The sequence below is a fragment of the Leptodactylus fuscus genome, chromosome 2, assembly GCF_031893055.1.
Source record: "Leptodactylus fuscus isolate aLepFus1 chromosome 2, aLepFus1.hap2, whole genome shotgun sequence".
In the NCBI taxonomy this organism is placed as follows: domain Eukaryota; kingdom Metazoa; phylum Chordata; class Amphibia; order Anura; family Leptodactylidae; genus Leptodactylus; species Leptodactylus fuscus.
This window is the reverse complement of record NC_134266.1, coordinates 204,075,620-204,089,753: the sequence shown is the minus strand read 5'-3', so window position 1 is coordinate 204,089,753 and position 14,134 is coordinate 204,075,620.

Here is a 14,134-nt window from a genome sequence, read left to right as displayed (position 1 = left end):
ACGAGACTCTTCAGATAAACCCTTACGCACTACTCCCGAGATTGCTAATGCCTTCCAAAAATTTTATGAGCACCTGTACAACATAAGTGATCATGAATCTGTTCTTCCTGAAGCTACTAGAAGTGAAAAAACAGAGACCTTCCTAAACTCTTTAAACCTACCCCGCCTCTCAGACACTGCAATTACATCTTTAGTTGAGCCTGTGACACTGCATGAGTTACGAACTGTTCTAAAAACTTTTCCTCCCGGCAAGAGCCCAGGCCCAGACGTTCTGACCCTCCTCTATTATAAAAAATTTAGTGATGTTCTCCTCCCCAGGCTTGTAGACCTATGTAACACGCTACTCAAAGGAGGTGCGTTTCCCAAACAGTCCCTAGAGGCATTTATCACGTTAATACCCAAAGAAGAGAAAGACCCCAAACTTTGCAGCAGTTACCGCCCCATATCACTATTAAACCTAGACATCAAACTTTGGGCGAAGCTTTTGGCCCTCAGAATTCAGCCTTATCTCCCTTCTTTGTTACACGAAGAACAAGCAGGTTTTGTCCGCTCCAGAGAAGGGAAAGACAATGCTCATAAGCTTCTGCATGCCATATCCCTTGCAAAAATGAAGAATACCCCCCTTGTCCTTCTCGGCGTAGATGCCGAGAAGGCATTCGATAGGGTTAACTGGAGTTTTATCAGATCTTCCCTAGCTAAATTTGGCTTCCCACAAATATTCATTGATGCTATCTTCTCCCTATACTCGACCCCACATGCCAGAATTAAAGTCAATAACACCTTGTCACCTTACTTTGACATCAAAAATGGCACCAGGCAGGGATGCCCCCTCTCGCCAACCCTCTTTATACTTTCCCTGGAGCCCCTATTACAGGCTGTTAGGTCGCACCCAAATGTGAGTGGCTTATCCCTCAAAGATCAATCTTTGCATGCCGCAGCATTTGCGGACGACATTCTTTTCCTAGTAACCAACCCAAAAGATGGCCTCCCTACTATAACAAACATGTTAAGTGACTATGGAAAGTTGGCCTTTTATAAACCAAACTTGTCAAAATCCGAGGTCTTGGTTGTGAACTTATCCCCCCAAGAAAAGCAAGAGTTAGAGATTGGTTCGCCCTACGTGTGGAAATCCCACAGTATTAAATATCTAGGCATAAACCTCACTAGCGACTTAGCAAACATCTACTCAGAGAATTTCATCCCTCTTTTACAAAAAGTCAAACAAACCTTGCACTCGTATGATCTCCCATACCTCTCATGGCTCGGCAGAAACAATCTTATAAAATCCTATGTAGTCCCAATAATACTTTACAGGCTACAGATGCTCCCAATTTCGCTCCCGCGCACCTACTTAGCCGCTTTGCGCTCTCTTTTTTCTAAATTTGTGTGGAAAGGGAAACCACCTAGACTTGCTCACTCCCTACTGATCAAACCTAAAAACAGAGGAGGTATTGCTCTGCCCGATCTGAACACTTATTACCAAGCAAATTTACTCCAACATTGGCTCTCCCTCAGTTCCCCCCTTCCGAATTCCCTAATTAGGCGTATGGCTGAAATACAATTTGGTCCTTCCTTGAACGACACGCTATGGAACTCCAGTAAGAAACAAATTAACAAAAACACTTTCCCTTTCCTTCTCAAAGGCCCCTGTGAAGCTTGGTGCGATCACCGTTCGTACTTGGCTCCACACCCATCCAAAGTCTGTCCTGCTGACCTTGTCCCTACTCTCCTTCCCAAGAACAAAAAAACAAAAAGAGACTTTTGGTCCAAACTAGCTAACTACTCGTTAGGTGACTTGTTTAAGGATGATACACCGTTATCCCATGTCGCCCTTCAATTCCTGATTCCGAATTCGCCCACTACTCACCTGCACTATGACCATTTCAAGTGGTGCCTCTCTCTCATCTCTACACCAGAGGGTCTTAGGAAAAGACTTACCAAATTTGAAAAATTGATTGTGTCAAATGTCCCTGGAACGAGGAAATTATCTCACTGTAAGACTGCCCTAGCAGATCCCATCCTACAAGCTTCAAATTACAAGCCAGTTTTCCTCTCTTCCTGGGAAAAAGACTTGGGCATAACGCTGTCTGAGGAGGAAATGGAAGCCATCTTAACTAATTCACATGGTTTCTTGACTTGCGTTAAAATGATGGAAATGCACTATAAGACTCTCACTCGTTGGCACAGAACCCCCTCGTGGTTATACGCCCGCAAACTCTCTAACTCCCAACGATGTTGGCGCTGCAACACAGATCAAGGCTCCCCACTCCACATCTGGTGGTCGTGCCCGCAAATCAAATCCTACTGGGATGATATCCAACGACATATTAGAGCTATAACCTCCACAACCATCACCCTCTCTCCAGCCTTAGTCCTCCTCTCCTGCCCTCAGCCGGACTTTAACCCGAGCAAGTCGAACCTCACCACCCATTTAATTGAAGCTGCTAAATCCTTGATCCCCGGCTTATGGCTGTCGACCGACATCCCTTCTATTCATCACTGGCTGGAAAAAGTTGCTTCTATTGCAAGATTTGAAGAACTCATCTCCTGGTCCAAAGGCCGCAAGGACAAATTCTTACGGATCTGGTCTCCATGGCTTGAATTCAGAGGCTCCACACTCTTAAATGACCGCCACTGAACTAATTTCCTGCCCCGTTTTCTCTGATGCCCTACATCAGCTCTCCCACACTTCTAAGCTGTCATTGTCCCCTATTTTCAACACCCTCCCTACCCCACTCTCCCCTCCTTTCTGCTCATCCCCCCCTCCTGTCTGCCCTATTATCTAATTCTGATTCTATGTTTTATACAATATTATATTTTTATTCATTGACAGTATCACGAAGTCACGTTTATGTCACATCACTTGTTTCTGTATCTGGTTCTGGCTGCGTCCAGAACAATTTCTCCTTTGATACTACGATTTATCTGATATTATTTTACAACTCCTTGTTTTCCAAACGATGTTTTACCTTGTAAAAACTGTTAAAATTCAAATAAAATAAGAATTTCAAAAAAAAAATTAATAATAATAATAAAAAATAAATAAATAATACGCTAATAAAACACCGTTATTAAAGGTTATAGCCCCACCCCCGACGACATCATACAAAATAAAAATTACCGTAACGGAGAGGAAAAACTATATTATAAAGTTTTTCAGTGACACTTTGTGTTATTAAATTAAAAAAAATAATAATAAATTGAAAACCAGACACAATTTCCCTCTTATTTTGTTTATATTTTCCTGGATATAAAAAAAAATTAAAACACATTTGAAAATAAAAATAACATAAAAATAAAGCCCTATGTGTCCCCAAAAAAAAGACGCAAAAATTAGTTGACTGAGACATACGAGAAAAATTTTACAGACCTCAAAACCGCACATACAAAATAAACCTAAAATGTGTCTGGTCCTGGACCACAAATTGGCCCGGTACTGAAGTGGTTAATTAATTAATTAATTTAATTAATTATTGTGTTTCCACTTATAGATTAGAAACTGTTGAACTCTGCACCATAATGAATATACAACCTGGTCCTTCTCAGCCTAAATGAGCCAGAAATTACTTTTTATAAAATTTTTGCTTTTTATAATGCAAAGCCAAAGCAAATTATATTGTAAGGTTTCTATATGAATGTAGCAAGTCTAAGAGCAAAATAGAGAATTTTTTTTTTTTAATTCAAAAAAGGGGGACAATAGAAGAATCCCACAGACACCTTGGTAGGGAAATCCTGACGTGAGAAATCCTGACGATAGTATCTAAGATTTAAAGTAATAAAACACTTGATATTAACCCCTTCCCGACATGCGCCATAATAGTATGGCGCATGTCGGGTCTGTAACTATGGCGACCGCCCGGGAGCAGTAGACAACCGGCTCTAATGCCTCAGATCGGTCCCCGGACCGATCGGAGGCATTAACCCCTCCGACGCTGCAGTCAAAGAAGCTGGAGGCGCCATTTTCCCAGCGGGGCATGGGCGCCGCCATTTTGCCTGGGATCGCCGGCTCCTGGAGCATGCTCCAGGGCCGACGTCACATTGCCATGACAGCCGGGTGCCTTTACAAGGCTCCCAGGCTTGTCTGCAAATTCTCTCTTTTGCAGGCTGGTCTATGCAGCCTGCAAAAGAAAGGATTATTTTTTGCAATGCATTGCAATGCATTAGCATTGTAATGCATTGCATTAGTGATCAGACCCCCTGGGGTTCAACACCCCTAGGGGGTCTAATAAATACAAAAAAAATATTTAAAAAAAGTTAAAAAAAATATAAAAAGTATTAAAAGTTCAAATCACCCCCCTTTCCCTAGAACACATATAAAAGTAGTTAAAAACTGTGAAACATATACATGTTAGGTATCCCCGCGTCCGAAATCGCCCGCTCTACAAATCTATAAAAAATATTTTTCCTGTTCGGCAAACACCGTAGCGGGAAAAATAGTCAAAAGTGCCAAACCACCGTTTTTTCACTGTTTTGATTCTGATAAAAATTTGAATAAAAAGTGATCAAAGCAATAACATTTCCCGAAAATGGTAGAACTAAAAAGTACACCCGGCCCCGCAAAAAAAGATGCCCTATGCATCCCCGTACACTTACGTATAAAAAAGTTACGGCCGTCGGACTATGGCGACTTTTAGAAAAAAAAAAAATTAACACAGTTTTGGATTTTTTTTTAAGGGGTCAAAATGTAAATAAAACCATATAAATTTGGTATCCCTGGAACCGTACCGAAACACAGAATACAGGGGACATGTCATTTTGGCTGCACAGTGAACGCCGTAAAACCGAAGCCCGTAAGAAAGTCGCAGAAATACATTTTTTCTTCAAATCCACCCCATTCTGAATTTTTTCCTGCATCCCAGTACATTATATAGAATAATTAATGATGGCATCATGAAGAAAAATTTGTCCCGCAAAAACTAAGACCTCATATGGCTCTGGGAGCGGAGAAATAAAAAAGTTATGGGGTTTAGAAGGAGGGGAGTCAAAAACGAAAAACGAAAATCAAAAAATGCCATCGGCGGGAAGGGGTTAAGAACAAACAGTGGCAGACTATAAAATGATGCTTCTGTTATTCTGATAGGCCAATTTTTGATTATAGAAGCTTCAGACTAAGACTAAGGCCCCACAAGGCAACCTGCAGAAAAAAAGCGCTGCAGGAAAAACCTGTGACAGCAATGCATCGTGGTTCTTCCCGCAGTGCATTAGACAGAAAGTTCACAGAGCTTTCCTCTGCGCACTTTTTGTTTCAATTACATCTAGGGAGAAACTGATGGCGTTTCTGTAGGTATAATTGACATGCTGCAACGGTTTTGGAAATGGCGACGTATTTGCACCACAGTTTTTATCGCAGAATGGGCATGGAATTGGCTAGAATCCCATCCACTTTGCCCTGAATGTAAAACGCTGCTTTTTTTCTGTGGCATTTATGCCGCTGGCAAATCGCTGTGTTTAAGCCCCATGGGGCCCCGGCCTAAAGAAGACTTTTCATCACCTGCATCAAATCAAACTCTTTGCATTCTTCAACAGGCTCAGCTCCACTTATTCTGTAGCAGTTGGAGTCTTTTACTGATCAAAAATCATTCTTATATGTTCATCAGATCCATTTCTATCCACTCCTTCCAGGCCAGGCCTGGCCCTGGCCTACTTAACATATTGGGTGTTCAAACTAATAGGACAAATGCAGAGTAATGGTGGGGGCTAGAGAAAAAAAAATCAAACTGTGCTGGCATCAGTGAATTTGCTTTTATTAAAACATGCAAAGGTGATGAAATTATCATAGAAACCATGCAATATATTACCATTTTTCTGTTCTGTTTTAATTCAATTTATAGTAAAGGGGATTTTCAGGTGCAAATTTAAAAAAAAAAAGTGCAATTTTTAAAAAAGTTTTCCATTACCTGTTTAACCCATGTTCTACTTTTGGTCGTATTCATGGATCCATCACTAAACTTGGCATAAACTGTAAAGTTGGATACTTATTTGACTACAACTTACATATTCAATGGGTGACACACATGAAAGTAGAAACATCTTGGAGTAAACTTATAGGGATACAGATCCACCAAGTATGTGAGGATACATCTGTAACTGAATTGTAGCAAATGCATGTGCAGTTTATTTTATATACAGCATATTTGTTAGAATTATGATACAGTATCTAATTCCAATAAAGAAATAACAATTGTGGGTCTTAATTTACTCTAATTATTCTTTTATCCATGTTAAAAATAAAAGAATGCAGCATATATTATGTCGCCTAGTATACACATAGCCTGAAGAAAGTAGACATAATATGAAGAAAATTAGTTTATTATATTATTTGTACTTTTACTATTTTAAGTTTTTTTGTTATTTTACCTTTTTTATACAATGTGATGGGTAAAAGATAATTGGATTCTATATTTCTACTTTATTAAAAAAAAAAAAAAAACTAATACATTTAATTGTTTTTTGGGGTTTTTTTTTGCGATAAAATTTATTCTCTTCCCTCCCAATATAGTACTTAGTAGCTATCTAATTACTTCTGAAAAAAATAAATGTAGAAATGTCAAATGTTTTAACTTCTGAAGGTCACCGAAGCAATTAAGCCTAATTGAGGATATTATTAGTACTTTGTAAAAAGAGGAAACATTAATATGTTTTCCATTTACCAATTAATTGTAAATTGGATTGCATGGCAAATAACTTGTTTCAATTTTTTCCCTTGTTTTTTGTACCAACAATTTTTGTGGTCGGCTATAGGCTCCCTAGTCTAACTTTGCTACCTACTGTGTTTACTGGTGCCTTCCCACATCTTTCATCTTGCTTGAGGAGTACTTATGAAAAGCTACATTTGTTCCATTCCTATTAATGGTTCACTAACTTTCCTTCCTGCTTTCCCACTACATAAGTCATGTTACTAACTGTCGCTTACAGGTAATAAATAGAGATGGGCTAATCGGCTCGTAATCAATTCAGTTTGTCCTGAATATTCCAAAATGTTTTTTTTTTTTTTTTTTTTTTTTTACAAAACTAAACAAATGATGATTCGCCTCGACATACCTAACATGACTGCTGCATTACGCTCTGAGGTTTCTTAGATGAAATAAACCTTGAGAGGTTTGCCTATCTCTAGTAATAATCCCTCTCTCTCCCTACCTGTTGTTGTGTGTGTACTTTGAACTATAATTGTATTCTATTACCATTCACTTGTTCGACTTTTGTATTTGTATTTGTATTTGTAGATATGTCGTCTGGTACTGAGTGATAAGCCCTCCCTTTCAATTTCTGGGTTGTTAAATTGGATATGTGCTTGCCCCCACTGCAGGGCAGGCCTGCACCTCCAAGGCATAAAGTGTCCTTCAGAATGTGTGTTCAGCACTGCAGGGGGTGTTATAACAAAAAAAAAAAAAAAAGATCAGCCTATCCACAGTCAATGTGGATATACTTACATTCATTAATTGATCCCACAGGACTTGGCTATGCCAGTGCTTGTGGTTAAAATGATGCCTACCTCCCCCTCCTCCTCCCCCTCTTTCATTTACAAAGCCACATCCACCTCCACCTCCTCCCCCTGGACTTCCACCCTGTACTTGCCCTGTTAATAACAACACATTTTTCAGCCCTCCACCCCTTACTATCCCCATTTTAAGGCATTTTTGGGTCACCAAGTTTGGGTCTCCATTGATTTAAATGGAATTTGGGTCAAGTTCAGGTACCTGAACTGAACGTTTGGGCAAAGTTCAGACCAACTTGTCCAATCTGAACTTCAACAGGTTCGCTCAACACTCATTATGGGCATTAGCCCTGGGTGTTTGCTAGCTGGCCACCATATTTTAATACACCATAGTACGGCAGATGTCGGGAAGGTATTAAATTTGTAAGATCCAAATTTTATTGCTATTACAGTGTATGAACAGCAAGTAGATGGGTTTCAATTTTGGTGGTAAAGAATGGGACACATTTACTAAGCTATTTCTCCAAAATTAACTTAAATTAAATTGACTTAATTTGTGACCTGCAGCTCTTTCACAACAGTGTTTGCCACAATTTTGTGTAATGCGGTACCAACCTGTAAATACACATTACTAATAAAAATATATAGATATATATTGTATAGTTATAGTTATGGTTGAGCTTTATTTAAGCATTTATTAAACCTTTAACTCGATCCAACTTTAAAAAAAAGTTAAATATAGTGTAAATTTGTGGTATTAGAACCACAAGTAACTGATGATAAATTTTTATAACTATCTTATCCATCAAAGCTGTATCACCCCAGTATGGCTACCTCAGAAGATTAAATCTTCATCTGATCACAGTTATTAATGCACTGCTAAACATGATGATTTAATCTACATATTATTGTTATGCACTGCTGTCTCCTCATTTCTTTCTATACCAGGTTTTTTTCTCCTGGTCATCATTTCTTCCAGTCCCAATGGCACAAGTTATTTAACAATACCTAACCATATATAATAATTTTGGAAAATGTATTATGACATTAGTGGCCCATCACATTTAGGATCATTTAGACCATTTTAGACCATTTTGGTATAAATGATGCCTGAAACTTATGCCAGTTATATGGTGCATGCACCTCATCAAAAATCTGTTGCATCCCCTGGAAGAACTGGTTTTGGTAAACGGCACCCATTTTCTGGTCCATCACACAGTAAATGACCCCCTTTTTCTGGCCAATCACATGGTATATAACCCCCATTCTTAGCCCTCACACAGTGACTCCATTTTTACCCCATTTTCTCCCCCCCCCTCAGTATATCAACCCCTTTAATTTACCCCCCCACACACACACACACACACACAGAGCATATGTTCCCCCTACTTATGGCCCTCACACTGTTTATGATACCTTTTATACTCCCACACACAGTATAGATCCCTTTTTTAAAACCTACCCACAATATATGACCCCCTGTTATCTCCCCACCTTCACATAGTGTAGTGGCAGATACTTTTTACTTATCTGTACATGTTTCAGACCTCGAGGCCCTTTGATACCGCCTCCAGGGAGTGCTGTTGCCGACATTGAAGAAGGCTGAAGGCTGGGAAACTGTACGTTGCGTCCCGGCGTTCTTCAACATTGTGGTGTCAGTGTAGCGCTGCTTAGAGGAGGGAGTGGAGGGCAGCCAGGACAGGAACGTGGACAGGTGAGTAAAAAGTATTGGCAGCTGCTTATTACAATAAGTAGCTACAGATGTGTGCCATCCAAAATGTCTTGGCACGTCACCTGTGACACAAAGGTCAGAGGTTCGCCATCACTGTTCTAGATAAATGCCTACACACACTGCAGGAAAAAAAGGGTGAGGAAAAGCTGCATCTTCAAAAATTTGGCTTGCGGAAATGCAGATGTTTTCCATATAGCTTTAATAAGGGAAGAAAAACCTCAAGAAAAATGCTGTAAAAAAATATATGTATGCATTTTTCCACAGCGTTTTTTGGCTGCATTCCAAAACATGTGGCCTTAACCTTGGTGTTCATAGGTTAATGCTTAGTGTATAAAGAGGCATCAGAGGCATAAAGCGATAAATACATTCAATTGCTCAAACATACCAAAGAACACACGAACGGGAACTAATATGCATTTTTCTATTAACAGTCTAATTAGATATGCATTGTTCTATTAACCCTATAATTCATACCCTATACTATAACAGTAGAATTCATACCCTATACTATAGACTGCACTGAACATTCAGGAAATGAAAATCTGAGGTCCATGATAAAGGTAATGATCTCTGAAAAAATATCTAATGAGTAATTTGTGGCTCAGAGGATTTTAAAAAAGATTATTGGTTTTGGAATAGATTCTATCAGCTTAGTGGATAATGAAAATCATTAGAGCTGTATAAAATAAAACAGACTATTTGTACTGCATAATAATACTATTCAATGGCCGTCTATTCCCTGCACAAATATACAACTCATTTAAAATAATTGAACTCTTCAGTAGTTCAGCTGACATTGTTGGGTCAAATGTACAAGGTTTGTCTTAACAAAGAAAAAACTCTTTAAGGTTACAGCTGTTTCATACTTTCTATAGTGTTGCTTTTTTTGCATATATGAACTGAAAAGGTTTATAAATATTTATTACTATATGTAATATGTAATTATTTTCAACACCAATTTCTCCTAAAGCAATTCAATGCAATGTCATGACATGATCCCAAAACTCTTGATAGATTGCAACTCACTCCACATATAGATACATAGAAGATGTGTTTATACAGATGTGACCAAACTTATCTGACATCCAGTTTAGTTAAATGATGCAATTTTCCATAAAAACAATTGAACATGGCATGCTAACAAAGGCTACAATTGACACCTACCTACAGAGTTTCCAAACACAGACACAAATAGGATAGTTAACAAGTCCCTTTGCAATAACTTTTCAGAGGATCATTTTTATTTCAAAAAGGTTCTTATCTTGTCAACAGTGGCAGAACTGTCATAACCTTAGAGGTACAGATCTGTCCCTGCTTTTTTTTTTTTTTTAATAGGCCATTACCTGCTGAGTTAGTCCAGATAACAGTAACAGTCACCATTTATTTACTGATTCCCAATCCTGCCAATAGCTACTTCCCCTTTAGCCCTCCAGGAGGCCCTGTGCATCTCAAATCATACTGCTGTTACAATGTTAATCACCTCTCCTGGGCTCCAGCATTGGTCTTCAGGCCTCCTAAGTAATGTTAAAGACAACTGAGACCTGTGATTGAAACTCAGATACATAATGATGCCAAAGTAACCCATTTGACCGCTGAGGCCTTAGTGGTCTTTGACATCATTCAGGAGGACTGAAGACCCATGCTGGAGCCTAGAAGAGGTGAGTAACACTGAAGAAACACTGTTTTGAAGAAAGCCCAGATTAGAATAATAATACGTCAGTGCAGAACCCCCAAAATTTCAGGTTTGACCAAACAAGAAACAAAAAATCCCCATAGGGGGTCATTATGGGACATTATACTGTGTAGAGGGGTCAGTAAAGAATGCTATACTGTTAGGAGAGGCTAAAATAGGACATTTTTCTATGTGGAGGCATGTTTTAGTATATTATACTATATGGAGGCCACTATAGAACATTATACTGTGTAAAGGGGCAACTGTGGGATATTTTATTGTGTGAAGGGCTCACTGAGGGAAAATATACTGCTTAAAGGGGCAACTGTGGCACATTATGCTATGTCGAGGGCAACCCTTTGGACATTACAGTGCAAGGAGGGATCGCTATGATACATTTTATAGTTCTATTTACTATTATACATTATTCAACTGGTTGTCCAGGAATTGGTAAAACTCCAGATGGACTTATTGCAGGTGATGGTCTAAAGTCTCTAGTACTTACTATATGGAGGCCTGTAAAGGAGGCATACTGTATGGGACCAGGAAAGAGGGCACTCTATCATGTGGAGATGTGGGCACCCCAGTCAAAAGTTTGCTATGGGGCCCAGTATTTGCTATTTCTCCCCACTTGTCAAGCAAATATCTGGACATGTCCGGCCAAGGCAAGGACGCACGCATCTGTAGCATATCACATTGTGATCCAATATTGAAAAATAATATTTTATTGAAAAAGCTAATAACCTTGTGATACACATATAAAATAAATGATAGGTTTCATTGTGAGCCTGAAATCCACCATCTAGTTCACCAAAAAAATAATGTGCTTGCCATACAGTTTTTAATGTTGTGAGAAGGTGACAGGCAGAGTGCTGGAGTCCTGCTATATCAGCTGCAGGAGGTTTCTGATCTATGTGTGGTCCAGGGTGGATCTGGAGTATGCTTCAGCCCAGGTGTGGGTCATAGGCTCATTACTGGCCTATAAAAAGCTGAAAATCCTGCACTTCAGGGCAGATCCAGGGAATTAGTGGAGGCATCTGAGTCCGATGAGACAGTGTCATGCTTATTGGTTTGTTTGTATGGCTGTTAGTAAACGACACATATAGTTAGTTTATAATTACTGTTTAGTTAGTTGCTCGGACGAGCAGGATTTTGTTTTGTTTTGCCTGAAGAAAAGGCTGTATTTTATTTTGCTCATTTTGTGCCTGAAGTGAAGGCTTATTTATTTTCAGGTTTTTTTTTTTTCTAAATAAACCGGTTTGCTGCATATTTTGTGTCCCTGTCTTTGACTGTTTGGGTCCAACACTGCTGCTACTGAGCTAACTTCCCCGCAATGTGTATGTCTACCTTTAGAGTCAAAACCACCAGTGATATGAGGTCATAGGAAAAGGAATACAATGAATCTACAGTCTACCACAGACCTTCCTAACCTATCTATAGTGGGACATCATACTGCTCAATGTATATATGATTTTTTTATTCACCTGTCACCTTAGCCACACCTCACAAACAAATGGGGGGATGTCACTCCATCGATGCTTTCCACACAGCTAAAAAAGCTGTTCTACAAAACATGTAATTTAATAGATTATTTTTCTAAAGTGAAAAATCTTGAACAAATGAATATGCAAAGGTTAAATCTTTTAACACTTCTGAGCCTGCTAATCATCATACCTGTAAATTGGACTAAATTCAGTACTATTTGTTTTCCATTGACAAGTGTTAATTATGGAAAGGATAATATCAGCTTTAGTTATAACAGAAGAATTTAATCTAGTTTTGTGAGATTTATAATGAATTTAATGTAGCAATGTGGTGCGCATTGTAATCTCATAATGAGAGTCATTCATTTTATTGTCTTTGAATGTAGTATTCACTATTCCTCTCAATAATTACAGCATTGTTGCAGCTTTTATTTCACAACAGGGATTAACTTTTTCCTGTTCAGCTCAAACCTCTAGAAATAATGAAAGAAGCTTCTGTCTTATGGATGTGTAATATTATAGCATGAAAGCAAAACTTGAGAAATAAACTAAAGATTCTATTGCATTGTGATAACACACTCTCTGCTTATATTGTAACCAACATTGCCTGTTTGTTTGTTTTACTGTCTAGAACAAAATATCTAAAAAGTATTAGTCTTCCGTCAATCATTCTTAGTCTTACAAAAAAAATATATCACTACCAGTTCCCAAAGTTCCAAGTTTCAAAGACTATATGAAGCTTTGGAACCAACTTTTCGTATTTGTACCATTTATACTGAATCATGTTACAGTCATTGGTGAAATTTTTCAGGTATATTTTCACCATTGGATTTGCCAGAGTCTACGCTGGTGTAATTTGAACCAAATATATTAAACTTCACACTTTAATTGTTAAATCTGGCACATCTTGTTCTAAGATATTACTTTACATTCTACACTACCCACTCACTGGAGTTACAATATGACAAATTACACAACTTTTGAGAATCGATAACTTTGAAGTACAGACATGCCAACCACAACTACTTTTATATTCATTAAAAAAGTGTCCAAGTAAGCGAAAAAAAAGTTAAAAATCTTTGATTTGCCACTTTTTTAATCCCAGAATTCTGGAATGCAGGACTTGATAAATTACCCCATATGTCTACTGTTGTTATAGTTATAGTAAGGCCTGAGATTGCAATGGATATATCAGGGACAGATCTATTAGATGATGGAAACAGTAGTAGCTCAGTCTTAGAGAGATTTACTTTCGGATAGCGTGAAGACATGATATTTGAGACAGCAGTAAGACAGTCACTGGTATTTTGTATAATTGGGTGCCATCAGCATACAGATGGTACCGGAAGCCAAATCTGGTGATGGTTTGTCCAATGGGGGCTGTGTAGAGAGGGAAGAGCAGGGGGCCTAGGACCGAGCCCTGAGGAACCCCAACAGCAAGGGAAAGAGGGGAAGAAACAGAGCCCCCAAATGATACACTGAAAGTGCGGTCTGAGAGATAAGAGGAGAACCTGGAGAGCGCAGTGTCCTTGATGCTGACTGAGTGGAGCATAGTGAGGAGGAGTTGATGGGCAACAGTGTCAAAAGTTGCTGAGAGGTCCAAAAGAATAAGGGTGAGTTCACATGGAGTAACATGCCGCGTGATGTGGCACGTAGATGCCGCGTGAGCTTTTGCGGGCCGTATACGCTCCCATTGATTTCAATGGGAGCCGGGATCGTATATGCGGCGCTATTTTGCGGCCGCAGAATAGCGCCACGTATACGATCCCGGCTCCCATTGAAATCAATGGGAGCGTATACGGCCCGCAAAA